We start from the raw sequence: 15,148 nt of genomic DNA, 5'->3' as shown, positions 1-15,148 counted from the left end.
TATGATTTTTTATTGTATCAACACTTAAAATATGAAAACAATAATTTATCAAAGACAATTACTGATTTTGTGGAAGTGATTTTTCTAGGCTCAAATCAACATAACCTTTTTTGCACTTAACCTTAAAGCTGTTATAAACATTAATGTTGCTTGTCCTCAAAACCTCTAGTTGAAATACAAGTAATTTTAAACTGCTGCAAAATGTCATACAAATATAGAAGTGGGGCACAGTAAAACTTAGGAGCAAAACTTAAATCTTGACTTTTATTTTGTTATATCTCCCAAAAAAGATGTCTGGTACAAGTTGGAGCCAAAAACAGTGAATGGATGGCAAAGGACTCTGAACAATTTTCATGTTATGCCTTCTGTGTGTTAACATAACTGCAAAAATATTTATGATATGATTCTTCCCAACCTGGAGATCAGTTGAGTTAACAAGATTGTCATGGATTGAATTATTTCCCCTCAAAAATGTGTGTATCAATTTGGCTGGGCCATGATTTCAGTATTATGTTGTTGTCCTCCATTTTGTGATCGTAAATTTTATGTTAAAGAGGATTAGGGTGGGGCTATAACACCCTTACCCAGGTCACATTCCTGATCCAGTGTAAAGGGAGTTTCTCTGGGTTGTGGCCTGCACCACCTTTTATCTCTCAAGAGGGAAAAAGGAAAGGGAAGCAATCAGAATTGGGAACCTCATACCAACAAGAAACCAGAGCATGTCTTTGGGCCCAGAGTCCCTGCACCTGAGAAGCTCCTTGACCAGGGAAAGATTGAGGACAAGGATCTTCCTCCAGAGCCAACAGAGAAAGCCTTCCCCTGGAGCTGATGCCCTGAATTTGGACTTTTAGCCTACCTGACTATGAGAAAATAAATTTCTCTTTGTTAAAGCCATCCATTTGTGGTATTTCTGTTATAGCAGCACTAGATAACCAAGACAAATATAGACACATATATTATATTCAATTACAATTGCAAAACATTCTATAGTAGAGGCATAAACCGAACTCTATGGAAACAAAATAAGGAGCAATTAATTCCAATTAGAGAGTAGGGGAGGAAAGATTGAAAAGAAGAGGTGTTATCTGAGGTGCAATTGAGCAGTTATGGAATCCCTGTATGGTGCAGATGGTTACATGCACACTCAGTGTGAACCAGAAGGTTGGAAGTTCAAGTCCATACAGGGGCACTAGGAAGAAAGGCCTGGCAATCTACTTCTGAAAAATTAGCCATTGAAAACTCTGTAGAGAACAGCTCTAATCTGACCCACATGGGGTTGCCATGAGTCAGGATCGACTTGGCAACAAATGGCAGTGGTGATGAGCAATCATAAATTTTCAAGATTGTCTCCACTCAGCCAACATGACACTATAAACAGAAGCACCATGCCATCCCTCTGCAGCAAAGACCAGAAAAAATAAATAAAACAGCTACAAATGTCAATCCTGGAACCCTAAGTAACAAATGAAGGAATAAAGAAATCAATCAAACGCCAAATTGAATAAGAAACTGACAAAGAACAGAGAATGAAGAGAGCTACAGAGTGGCGGTCCCCTAAAAGCTAACATGGCCAGTTTCACCATCTTGGACTATAGCCACCAAAGAACACAAATGGGACACGGGAAGGAAACTTCATGGAGCTCCCAACAGCAGACAGAACACCTGGTAACCAGGAATACATGCTTTACACATATAAAATCTTGAAAGAAAAAAACTGCAAGCCAAGAATAATATATTCTGCAAAAATCTCCCTCAATATGGCGGGAAAATTAGAACATTTCCAGATAAATAGACATTAAGGGAATATGTAAAAACAAACCAAACTTATAAGAATTATTAAAGGGAGTTCTTTGGTTAGAGAACCAACAACATCAGACAACAACCTGAATCTAGCACATACAAAAACATCAGCCAGATATCAACATAGGTAATGAACTCTCAAGGAGAAAACAAAACTAAAAAATATACAACAGGGAATCAGAGAGGTCAATCTAAATGACAAAAATGTCAGAAAAATAAAAGAGGGAATAAATGGTATACATATAGAACTTTCAAATGGAGAGGAAGTCAAGGTGATATCACGTAATAAAAGACTGCTTTAAACCTAGGAAGACAGGGTTAAATTTCAAGGTAAACACTAAGAAAGTTAACAAACCTACTCATCAAAATGAAGAAAAACATAAAGTCTCAGTAGACAAAAAATCTACAAAAATGAAAGAATTGAAAAACAATCCACAAACAAAAGGAATTAGGCACAGAAGAGTAAGAGGAACAAAGAAAATATCAGCACCACAAAAAAAACAAAAAAAACAAAATAACAGGAATAAATGCACACATATCAATAACCATACTAACATAAATGGATTAAATGCACCCATAAAGAGACAGAGAGTGACAGAATGGATTAAAAAAAAAAAAAACAGGACCCATCAATATACTGTCTACAAGAGACACATCTTAGAAACAAAGACATAAATTTGTTAAAAATCAAAAGATGGAAAAAAATATATCAAGCAATACAGCTATCAAAAAAGAGCTGGAGTGGCAATACTAATCTCAGGCAAAATACAGTTTAAAACAAAATCCACCATTAAAGACAAAGAAGGGCATTACATAATGATTAAAGGGAAAATCCACCATGAAGTCATAACCATAATAAATATCTATGCACCCAATGGCAGGGCTCCAAAATACATAAAACAATCTCTAACAGCACTGAAAGAAGATACTGATAGTTCCACAGTAATAGTAGGAGACTTCAACACACCACACTCAGTAAAAGACATAACATCTAGAAAGAAACTCAACAAAGATACAGAAGATCTAAAGGCCACAGTCAACCAACCTGGCCTCTTAGACATATATAGAACACTTCATCCAATAGCAGCAAAGTACACATTCTTTTCCAATGCACATGGAACAGACCACATCTTAGGCCACAAAGCAACCCCCACCAAAATCCAAAACACTGAGATAACACAAAGTATCTTCTCTGACCACAGCACCATCAAAGTAGAAATTAGTAACAGGAAGAGCAAGGAAAAAAAATCAACTACATGGAAACTGAATAACACCCTGCTTAAAAACCACTGGGTAATAGAAGAAATCAAAGATGGAATAAAAAAATTCCTAGAATCAAATGAGAATGAAAACATATCATACTAAAACCTTTGGGACACAGGAAAGGCAATGCTCAGAGGCCAATTTATAGCCATAGATGCACACATTAAAAAAAGAAGAAAGGGACGAAATCAAAACATTAGCTATGCAACTTAAACAAATAGAAAGAGAAGAGCAAAAGAAGCCCATAGCCAAAAGAAGAAAGGAAATCAGAAAGATCAGAGCAGAAATAAATGAAATAGAGAATAGAAAAACAATAGAAAGAATCAAAACAAAAAGTTGGTTCTTTGAAAGGATAAACAAAATGAACAAACCATTGACCAAACCGACAAAAGAAAAACAATAGAGGATGCAAATAACCCAAATAAGAAATGAAATGGGGGACATTACAACAGACCCGACTGAAATAAAAAGGATCATAACAGAGTATGAGGAAAAACTATACTCCAACAAATGTGAAAACCTAGACAAAATGGATGGATTTCTAGATACACTCCCTACTCAAACTAACACAAACCAAAGTTGAGAATCTGAACACAACTATAACAAGAGAAGAGATTGAAAAGGTAATAATAATAACTTCCAACAAAAATTCCTGGCCCAGATGGCTTCACTGGAGAATTCTAACCATTCAGAGAAGAGCTTACACCAGTAGTACTCAAACTATTTCAGAACATAGAAAAGAGAGGGATATTTCTGAATTCATTCTATGAACCCAGCACAACCCTGACACGAAAACCGGCAAAGAAACCACAAAAAAAGAAAATTACAGACCGATAGCTCTCATGAATAATAATAAAAAAAATTTTATAGATGCAAATATTCTTAATATAATTCTAGCCAGTAAAATTCAGCATCATATCAAAAATATAATACGCCACAATCAAGTGGGATTCATACCGGGTGTGCAAAGATGTTTCAACATTAGAATATCAATCAACATAATCCACCACATAAATAAAAGAATCAAGTGATCATCCCAATCAATGCAGAAAAGACACTGGACAAAGTTCAACGCCCATTCCTGATTTAAAAAAACTCTCAATAAAATAGTTCTAGAAGGGAAATTCCTCAACATAATAAAGGGCATCTGTACAACAACAACAGTCAACATTATTCTTTTTTTTTTTTTAATTTTTATTGTGCTTTAAGTGAAAGTTTACAAATCATGTCAGTCTCTCACACAAAAACTTATATACACCTTGCTACATACTCCCAGTTGCTCTCCCGCTAATGAGACAGCCCGCTCCCTCCCTCCTCTCTCTCTTTTCTCTTTTCATGTCCATTTCGCCAGTTTCTGACCTCCTCTATCCCCTCATCTCCCCTTCAGGGAGGAGATGCCAACATAGTCTCAAGTGTCCACCTGATCCAAGAAGCTCACTCCTCACCAGCATCCCTCTCCAACCCACTGTCCAGTCCAATCCCTGTCTGAAGAGTTGGCTTTGGGAATGGTTCCTGTCCTGGGCCAACAGAAGGTCTGGGGGCCATGACCACCGGGGTCCTTCCAGTCTCAGTCAGACCATTACGTCTGGTCTTATGAGAATTTGGGGTCTGCATCCCACTGCTCTCCTGCTCCCTCAGGGGTTCTCTTCCATCTTCTTTTGATGCTTCCTAGGTCATTTAATATTTTCCCCATAGAATCCTTCACTATTGCAACTCGAGGCTTGAATTTTTTCTTCAGTTCTTTCAGCTTGAGAAATGCCGAGCACGTTTTTCCTTTTTGGTATTCTATCTCCAGGTCTGCACATGTCATTATAATACTTTACTTTGTCTTCTCGAGCTGCCGTTTGAAATCTTCTGTTCAGTTCTTTTACTTCTTCCATTTGCTTTATTTGCTCGACATTTGAGAGCAAGCTTTAGAGTCTCCTCTGACATCCATCTTGATCTTTTCTTTCCTTCCTGTCTTTTCAATGACCTCTTGCTTTCTTCATGTATGATGTTATTGAGGTCATTCCACAGTTTGGTCTTTGGTCATTAGTGTTCAAGGCGTCAAATCTATTCTTGAGATGGTCTCTAAATTCAGGTGGGATATACTGAAGGTCGTATTTTGGCTCTCATGGATTTGCTCTGATTTTCTTCAATTTCAACTTGAACTTGCATGTGAGCAATTGATAATCTGTTCCACAGTCGGACCCTGGCCTTGTCCTGACTCACGATACTGAGTTTTCCATCATCTCTTTCCACAGATGTAGATTTGATTCCTGTGTATTCTGTCTTGCGAGGTCCATATATGTATAGTTGCTGTTTATGTTGGTGAAAGAAGGTATTTACAATGAAGAAGTCACTGGTCTTGCAAAATTCTATCATTTGATCTCCTGCATTGTTTCTATCACCAACGCCATCTTTTCAACTACAATCCTTCTTCTTGTTTCCAACTTCCACATTCCAATCACCAGTAATTATCAATGCATCCTGATTGCATGTTCAATCAATTTCAGACTGCAGAAGCTGATAAAAATCTTCAATTTCTGCATCTTTGGCCTTAGTGGTTAGTGCATAAATTTGAATAATAGTTGTATTATTGGTCTTCCTTGTAGGTGCATGGATATTATCCTATCACTGACAGTGTTGTACTTCAGGATAGATCTTGAAATGTTCTTTTTGATGATGGATGCAATGCCATTCCTCTTCAAGTTGTCATTCCCAGCATAGTACTCATGTCAATTTGTTGTACTCTGGGGGCTTGTGTGTTGCTTTGATGCTGGAAGGTATGCCACCAGTATTCAGACACCAGTAAGGTCACCCAATGAGGACAGGTTTCAGCTGAGCTTCCAGACTAAGACAGACTAGGAAGAAGGACCTGGCAGTCTACTTCTGAAAATAATAAGCCATTGAAAACCTTATGAATAGCAGCAGAACATTGTCTGATACAGTGCCAGAAGATGAGCCCACCAGGTTGGAAGGCACTCAAAAGATGATTGGGGAAGAGCTACCTCCTCAGAGTAGAGTCGACCTTAATGACGTCAGTGGAGTAAAGCTTTCAAGACCTACATTTACTGATGTGGCACAACTCAAAATGAGAAGAAACAGTTGCAAACATGGAACATGGAATTACGAAGTATGAACCTAGGAAAACTGGAAATAATCAAAAATAAAATGGAACACATAAACATCAATATCCTAGGCATTAGTGAGGTGAAACGGACTGGTATTGGCCATTTGGAATCAGACAATCATATAGTCTACAGCATTCTTTAAAGAGATGGAAAAACTAATCATTAACCTTACATGGAAAGGGAAGAGGCTCTGGATAAGTAAAACACTGTTGAAGAAGAATAAAGTAGGAGGACTTGTACTACCTGACCTCAGAACCTACTATACAGCTATGGTAGTCAAAACTGCCTGGTACTGGTACAATGACAGACACATCGACCAACGGAACAGAATTGAAAACCCAGATGTAAATCCAGCCACCTATGGTCACCTGATCTTCAACAAGTTCCAAAGTCCATCAAATGGGGAAAAGATAGTGCTTTTAACAAATGGTATTGGCAAAACTGGATTTACATCTGCAAAAAAAAGAAACAAGACCCATACCTCACACCATACACAAAAACTAATTCACACTGGATCGAAGACCTAAATATAAAACCAAAAACTATGAAGACCATAGAAGAAGAACAGGGTCAACATTAGAAGCCCTAATATATGGCATTAATAGGATACAAACCACAACTAAAAATTCACAAACACCAGAAGATAAGCTAGATAACTGGGATCTCCTAAAAATTAAACACTTACACTCATCAAAGAACTTCACCAAAAGAGTAAAAAGAACGTACAGACTGGGAAAAAATTTTGGCTATGACAAATCCAGCGAAGCTCTAATTTCTAAAATCTACAGGAAAATCCAACACCTCTACAACAAAAAGACAAATAATCCAATTTAAAAATGGGCAAAAGATCTGAACAGGCACTTTACCAAAGAAGATATTCAAGTGACTAACAGACATGTGAGGAAATGCTTGCGATCACTAGCTGTTAGAGAAATGCAAATCAAAACCACAATGAGATACTATCACACCCTGACATTACTAGCATGAAATAAACAAACAGAAAATAACAAAGATTGGATAGGCCGCAGGGAGATGGGAAATCTTATGACTGCTGGTGGGAGTGCAAAATGATGCAGCCACTTTGGAAAAAGATATGGCCCTTCCTTAGAAAACTAAAAATAGAAATACCATATAATCCAGCAATCCCACTCCTAGGCATATATCCTAGAGAAATAAGAGTTGTCACAGGAGTAGACACATGCACACCCATGTTCATTGCAGCATTGTTCATAATAGCAAAAAAGATGGAAACAACCTATATGCCCATCAACAGATGAATGGTTAAACAAACTGTGGTACTTACACATAATGGAGTATTACACAATGATAAAGAAAAACGATGAATCTGTGAAGCATCTCATAACATTGAGGAATCTGGAGGGCATTATGCTGAGTGAAATAAGTCAATCACAAAAGGACAAATAATGTATGGGACCATTACTGTAAAAACCCATGAAAACATTTACACACAAAAAGAATCTTTGACGGTTACGAGGGGTGGGGGGTGGTGGGCATGGAAAAACACTAAATAGACAAGGGATAAGTGATAACTTTGGTGAAGGATAAGATAGTACACAATACTGCGGAAACTAGTACAACTTGTCCACAGCAAGGGCATGGAAGCTCCATAGACACATCCAAACTCCCTTAGGGACTGAACTGTGGGGCTGAGGACTATGGGGACCATGGTCTTGGGGATCATCTAGTTCAATTAGCATAACATAATTTATAAAGAAAATGTTCTACATTCTACTTTGGTAAGTAGCATCTGGGGTCTTAAAAGCCAGTGAGTGGCCATCTATGATGTTCCAGTGGTCTCACCCTTCTGGAGCAAGGAAGGATGAAGAAAACTAAAGATACAAGGGAAAGATTAGTCCAAGGAACTAATGGACCACATCTACCACAGCCTCCACCAGACTGAGTCCAGTACAAGTAGATGGTGCCCAACTACCACCACTGGCTGCTCTGACAGGGATCACAATAGAGGGTCCCGGACACAGCTGGAGAAAAATGTAGAACAAAATTCTAACTCAAAAAGAAAGACCAGACTTGCTGGTCTGACAGAGACTGGAGAAATCCTGAGAGTATGGCCCCTGGACACCCCTTCAGCTCAGTAATGAAGTCTACCCTGAGGTTCACCCTTCAGCCAAAGATTGGTTAGGCCCATAAAACAAAACAAGACCAAAGGGGCACACCAGCCCGGGGCAAGGACTAGAAGGCAGGAGGAGACAGGAAAGCTGGTAATAGGGAACCCAAGGTTGAGAAAGGAGAGTGTTGACATGTTGTGGGGTTGTTAACCAGTGTTATAAAACAATATGTGTACTAACCGTTTAATGAGAAACTAGTTTGTTCTGTAAACCTTCATCTAAAGTACAATAAAAAAAAAAAAAAACAGTAGAGAGTCCTGGACACAACTGCAGAAAAATGCAGAACAAAATTCTAACATACGCACACACACAAAAAGACCAGCCTTACTGGTCTGACAGGGACTGGAAAAACCCTGAGAGTATGACCCTCAGACTCCCTTATATCTGAGTAATGAAGTCACTCCTGAGGTTCACCCTTCAGCCAAAGATTAGACAGACCCATAAAACAAAATGAGACTAAATGGGCACACCAGCCCAGGGGCAAGGACGAGAAGGCAGGAGGGGACAGGAAAGTTGGTAATGGGGAACCCAAGTCAAGAAGGAGAGATTGTTGACATGCCCTGGGGTTGGCAACCAATGTCACAAAACAATATGTGTATTAATTGTTTAATGAGAAACTAATTTGCTCTGTAACCTTCATCTAAAGTACAATAAAAAATAATATAAAAAAATAACAAAGCAGAAAAGTAGTTCAAAAAAAAAAAAAAAAGATTGTCTCCACTCATTAGACTAGAAGTTTCTATTTTATTCTCCTTTGCATCTTCACCAGCATATATCTGGCATATAATAGGTGCTCTGATATATGCTGAATGAATTAATGAATAAGATAATCAATCAGTCTTCATTCTTGTTCTCAATATCTCCCAACACTCCTATCTTTAGTCTTTCCCAGCTCTAATCTTATTGTTCACATCATTTCTTGAAATATCTTCTTTAAGTAAAAACTGAACATTTAACTCATCTTCTAAAAAAAAAACTTTCCGTGGGCATATAATCCATTTCATAACTGAACACTTCAAAAATCTCTGTCCCACCTGGTAATCCAGCCTCATCTTTTCTCATTCTATTTAATACATAAGCCCTATACTCCAGTCAAACCGAAATTTTAACTTCTGTAAGCAAATGTTTTCCCATGTTACTCCCTCTGCCTAAAACTTCTTTCTTCTACATCTGGGAGTCAATTCCAGCTCAACCTTTAGGATCCAGCTCAATTGTCATTGCTACTATAATGACAAATGACATTTAACATGTCTCAATTTCTCTGTAATGCCACAGCATAGAAGTATTAAGAAATCTAAATTATAATTTCTGAATTAATGTACATATTGGCTTACAACTTAGAGAATTTGTTTAAAATAGGTTAAAATAATTTTTAAGCTTTTAAATATTGAACTTCATTATGGACAGTCTGGCATGGAATCATGTGATTGACATAGGATGATAGCAAATAACAGATAATTCATTGATAATTTGCAAAAGTACATAAAAAGTACTTGTCCCAGGACTACTCCCAAAATCTACTCTTATGATTTTAAGCCAAAGTGTGTGAATATTTGTAAAGATCAAAGCTTCAAAAAAATGCTTTTCTAGAAAATTAAAGGATGTTTTTAGGTAAGTCTACTGAAAAAGCTTGGCTGCTAACCAAAAGGTTGGTAGTTCAAATCCACCAGCCATTCCTCAAAAACCCTATGGGGCAGACTTACTCTGTCCTATGGGGTCGCCATGAGTTAGAATCGACTTAACAGCAACAGGTTCGGTTTTGGTTTTTCACGGAAAATCAACATACTTAACAAGCCACAAGAAATATCCTTTGGGTTTTTTTCTACTATAAATACTTTGATTTAAGCATGTTTTAAAATAATTTTACATACTGAAAAACCGTGTAAAATCTTCCATCCTTTAAAAAAGAATGTTGTAATACATCTCATGAAAATTCAGCTAAATGGAAGGGATTGTATGGGAATAAAAAGGAAAATCCTTATTAAAAATGGAAATCATAACAGGTTTCTGGATAGACCATTGTACGGTACATTTAATGCATGTTTAGGGTGATCTGGGGCAGTTTCACTTTCCTTTTATTGTTTCTATATGGTTATGCATGATTATGGAGTTTACAGTTGTCATTCTAGTATAATTTCCCCAATGACCCGCTGAACATCTCTCCTAATTACACCTGTAGCAAAATCATTTTCATAAAACCAGATTTCTATGTCTATTATATTATTCTTTGTTCCACTGCAAGTTGCCTCCCTTTTAATTACTTTTGAATATTCTTTACTTTTTTCCCTTAGAATTACGGTGTTCCATCAGCTGACGGCACAGAGGACTGAGTACTTTTCAGAGTTTTGGCAGTAGAGATAGCCTTAACATGCTTATTAGGACTTAGAGAGTGCTCATTTTCTGTACAAAGGGAATTTGGAGCTTTCATTAGGATGTTTCCCAGATGCTTTAATTTTCAGGTACATTTTAGTATAATTATGGCTGCTTTAACCAGAGAAATTTAGAAACAATGTACACAGTGAAATGAAAAACACCAATAAGTAGCCAATAAATAAATAACCATAGTAACGTGGTTTAATAACCCACATACCAAAGGGAATATTTGTGTTCTGTGATATTAACTATTGTAATTACTAATACTTCATGATTTAGGCAAGCAAGTTTAAGAATACCAAAGTCTCTGAAATTGTATGCATCCTTTGAATTTGAATTAAAAATGAAACACTATCTGATACGATGGGCCTGACAGTAGAGTGAATAAAAAATGAAAGGCCAAATATACCTTATTAAATAATGGAAAAAAGAGTTTATTAATATGAGCATTATCAATAGTATGAATTCATTGCATAAATTAAGAAGAAAAAGTAGATTACAAATTATTATAAATAACATATTGTAATTATTATCATTATTATCTAAGTGACTAAGGAGCACTGAAGGTGTAATGGTTAAGTGCTTCATTGCTAACTGAAAGGTTGATAGTTCGAATCTACCCAGTGGCTCTGTGGGAGAAAAACCTGGCAATCTTCTCCTATAAAGATAACAGCCTAGAAAACCCTATGGGGCTATTCTACTCTGTTACATGGGTCACTATGAATTGAAATTGACTCAATGGCACCTAACAACAAGAAAGTTACTATGAACTATGTTGGAAAGAGCTGGGAATATTTAACCCACGTCCAGCCCAAGAACGCTTGCCTCTGGGCTGCGTATTCCCAGTTCTTCTATCACTATTCTAGTGATATAAGTTCAAGCCCCTTCATAATCCTAGTCATATCTCTTTGGATATACTCTTCCTTGACATTGTCCTCTGAAAGTGTATTAACCAGAACAGAAAATGATAATTAAGGTACAGTCTGATCAGCTGCTTGTACAAGAGGCCTATTTCAGCCTTTACTGGGAACCCAGTTTTCTACTAATGCAACCTAACTTTGCAATGTTCCACTGCTATTCATAAGGTTTTCACTGGCTAAATCTCTTCAGAAGTAGACTGCCGGGTCCTTCTTCCTGGTCTGTTTTAGTCTGTAAGCTCAGCTAAAACCTGTCCGCCATAGGTGACCCTGATGGTATTTGAATACTGGTTGTATAGCTTCCAGCATCACAGCAACATGCAAGCACCACAGTACGAAAGACACAAGAAAGGTGATACCACTGAATGTGGAAATTATTGAACAATATCGTTAATATCACACACAAGTAAAATTTTGCTGAAGATCCTTCAAAATTAGCTACGGTAATGTATCAACAGAGATCTGTTAGAAATTCAAGCCGTATTCTGAAGAGGATGCGGAACCAGGGATATCATTGCTGATGTCAGAGGGATCCTGGCTGAGAGCAGAGGATACCAGAGGCATGTTTACCTGTGTTTTATTGACTATGCAAAGGCATTCAACTGTGTGGATCATAACAATTTATGGATAACATTGTGAAGAATGGGAATTTCAGAACAATTGTGCTCATAAGGAACCTGAACATAGAGCAAGAGGCAGCTGTCCAAACAGACTAAGGGGATACTGCGTGGTTTAAAGTCAGGAAAGGTGTGTGTCAGGGTTGTATCCTATCACTATACCTATTCAATCTGTACACTGAGCAAATAATCTGAGAAGCTGGATTATATGAAGAAGAAGGGGCATAAGGATTGGAGGAAGACTCATTAACAATCTGTGTCATGCAGATGACACAACCTTGCTTGCTGAAAAGTGAAGAGGACTTGAAGCACTTACTGATGAAGATCAAAGGCCACAGCCTTCAGTATGGATTACACTTTGATATAAAGAAAACAAAAATCCTCACAAGTGGATCAATAAGCAACAACATGATAAATGGAGAAAAGACTGAAGTAGTCAAGGATTTCATTTTACTTGGATCCACAATCAACACCCATGGAAGCAGAGTCAAGGAAATCAAAAGACACACTACATTGGGCAAATCTACTGCAAAAGACCTCTTTAAAGTGTTGAAAAGCAAAGATGTCACCTTGAAGACTAAGGTATGCCTGACCCAAGCCATGATGTTTTCAGTCGGCTCCATACATGTGAAAGCTGGACGATGAATAAGGAAGATCGAAGAAGAATTGATGCCTTTGAATTGTGGTGTTGGCAAAGAATATTGAATATACCATGGACTGCCAAAAGAATGAACAAATCTGTCTTGGAAGAAGTACAGCCAGAATGCTCCTTAGAAGCAAGAATGGTTTCTTAGTCACCTAGTGCTGCTATAACAGAAATGCTACACGTGGATGGCTTTAACAAGGAGAAATTTATTTTCTTACAGCCTAGTAGGCTAGAAGTCCAAATTCAGGGCGTTGGCTCCAGCGGGAGGCTTTCTCTCTCTGTTGGCTCTGGAAGAAGGTCCTTGTCATCAGTCTTCCCTGGGCTTGGAGCTTCTCTGCATACGAACCCCAGGTCCAAAGGACACACTCTGCTCCCAGCACTGCTTTCTTGGTAGTATGAGGTCCCCCAACTCTCTGTTTGCTTCACTTGCCTTTTATCTCTTGTAAGATAAGAGGGTGGTGCAGGCCACACCCCAGGGAAACTCTCTTTACATTGGATCAGGGACGTGACCTTAGTAATGGTGTTACAATCCCACTCTAATCCTCTTTAACATAAAGTTACAATCACAAAATGGAGGACAACCACACAATACTGGGAAGCATGGCCTAACCAAGTTGACACATATTTTGGCGGGACACAATTTAATCCATGACGGATGGTGAGACTACATCTTACATACTTTGGACATGTTGTCAGGAGAGATCAGTCCCTGAGAAAGGGCATCACGCTTGGTAAAGTAAAGGGTCAGCAAAAAAGAGAAAAGGCCCTCAATGAGATGGCTTGACACAGTGGCTGCAACAACGGGCTTAAGCATAACAACGATTGTGAGGATGGCACAGGACCGGGCGGTGTTTCATTCTGTTGTATGTGGGGTCGCTATAAGTCAAAAGTGACTCAATGGTACCTAACAACAGTAATTTTACGAGAGTTTTCATGGTCATTGTTGTTGTGTGATATAGTGATTTCAACTCATAGTGACCCTACAGGACAGAGTAGAACTGCCTCATAGGGTTTTCTAGGCTGTAATCTTTATGAGAGCAGACTGCCATATTTTTCTCCCGCAGAATGGCTGGTGGGTTTGAACCACAGACCTTTTTGTTAGCAGTTGAGTGCTTAAACATTGCCACCAGGGCTCCTTGCTTTTATGGTAGTCATATCATGTTGTTTACTCATTTTGGACTCAGTGCCTACACCTGAGAGATTATGTTGGTGTACAAAGTGTTAAACTCTTTGCCAACCGATGGAACCATTATTTCCTGTCATTTAAACATTTTCTTTTACTGGCCCACCCTGGATCTTATTGAATCACATATGAAATGTGATATTTGAAAATAAAATTTGGCTTAGGATAGTGAATATTTTAAGGTGAAATCAAACCATTGTTCTAAGTAGGGAAATACATATTTAAAACATATTTTTAACAGCATGTGTGTTCTCTCTATAACATCTTCAAAAGGGAAACTGTAGTCATCAAAAAAAGTAATTATAAAAGCCAAAGTATTGAGCCTTTGTTTTGAGCCATGGTAACACTATGAACTTAAAAAACAAAATTCCCATTTTAAAGATGAGAAAACTGGTTTTTTTTGCTGCGATTCCTGTATAAAGAATTGTTCTTAACCAAATCTTTGGTTACCCTGAAACATGGTTTACACAAGAAAGGCAGGACAGTTTTTGTTTTTGATTTCCAAACTGCCACATCTTTGACAAATGGTGGCTTCTTCAAGTTGGCTTCTATTCTTTTGGCATAATCATAGAAGTTTTTCAAAGCTTCCCTGCTTTGACTACTGACAAGTTGTCCCAGATTTATCTTCTACGTTTCCTGTTTCAGACCTGAAATCTGTATTTTACCAAAGGGCTCTTGTTTCTTTATTAGGAAATGGGATTTAGAGACTACAATCTAGGCACTCACGGTGTTCATTGAAACTGGGTTGTCATTGTCTCTAGGGATTTTCAGTGGATCAAGGTATAAGATATGAATATTTTTGGACAAATAAAAAAATTGTAAGTTTGTACTGTATTTTCAACTCAAAGATCACAGAGTTTTACTTAACGCCTTCAATTTTATAGTTGTGTTTTTCCTTTTATGCTAAAACAATGACAATGTTATTATTAAAAATAAGACAATTTAAGTATTTTGTGGTTCCTTTTGTACTTAGGATATTCCACTAGCAATGAACAGACAAAATACTTATTTTAAAATGCCTTAAAAATAGTTATTCTTTGTGGTTATGCCATCAACTTAATAAAAAAAAAAAAACAAAAAACCATTGTC

Source organism: Loxodonta africana, chromosome 17 (genome assembly GCF_030014295.1).
Source record: "Loxodonta africana isolate mLoxAfr1 chromosome 17, mLoxAfr1.hap2, whole genome shotgun sequence".
NCBI lineage: Eukaryota > Metazoa > Chordata > Mammalia > Proboscidea > Elephantidae > Loxodonta > Loxodonta africana.
Note: the sequence above shows the minus strand (reverse complement) of the source record.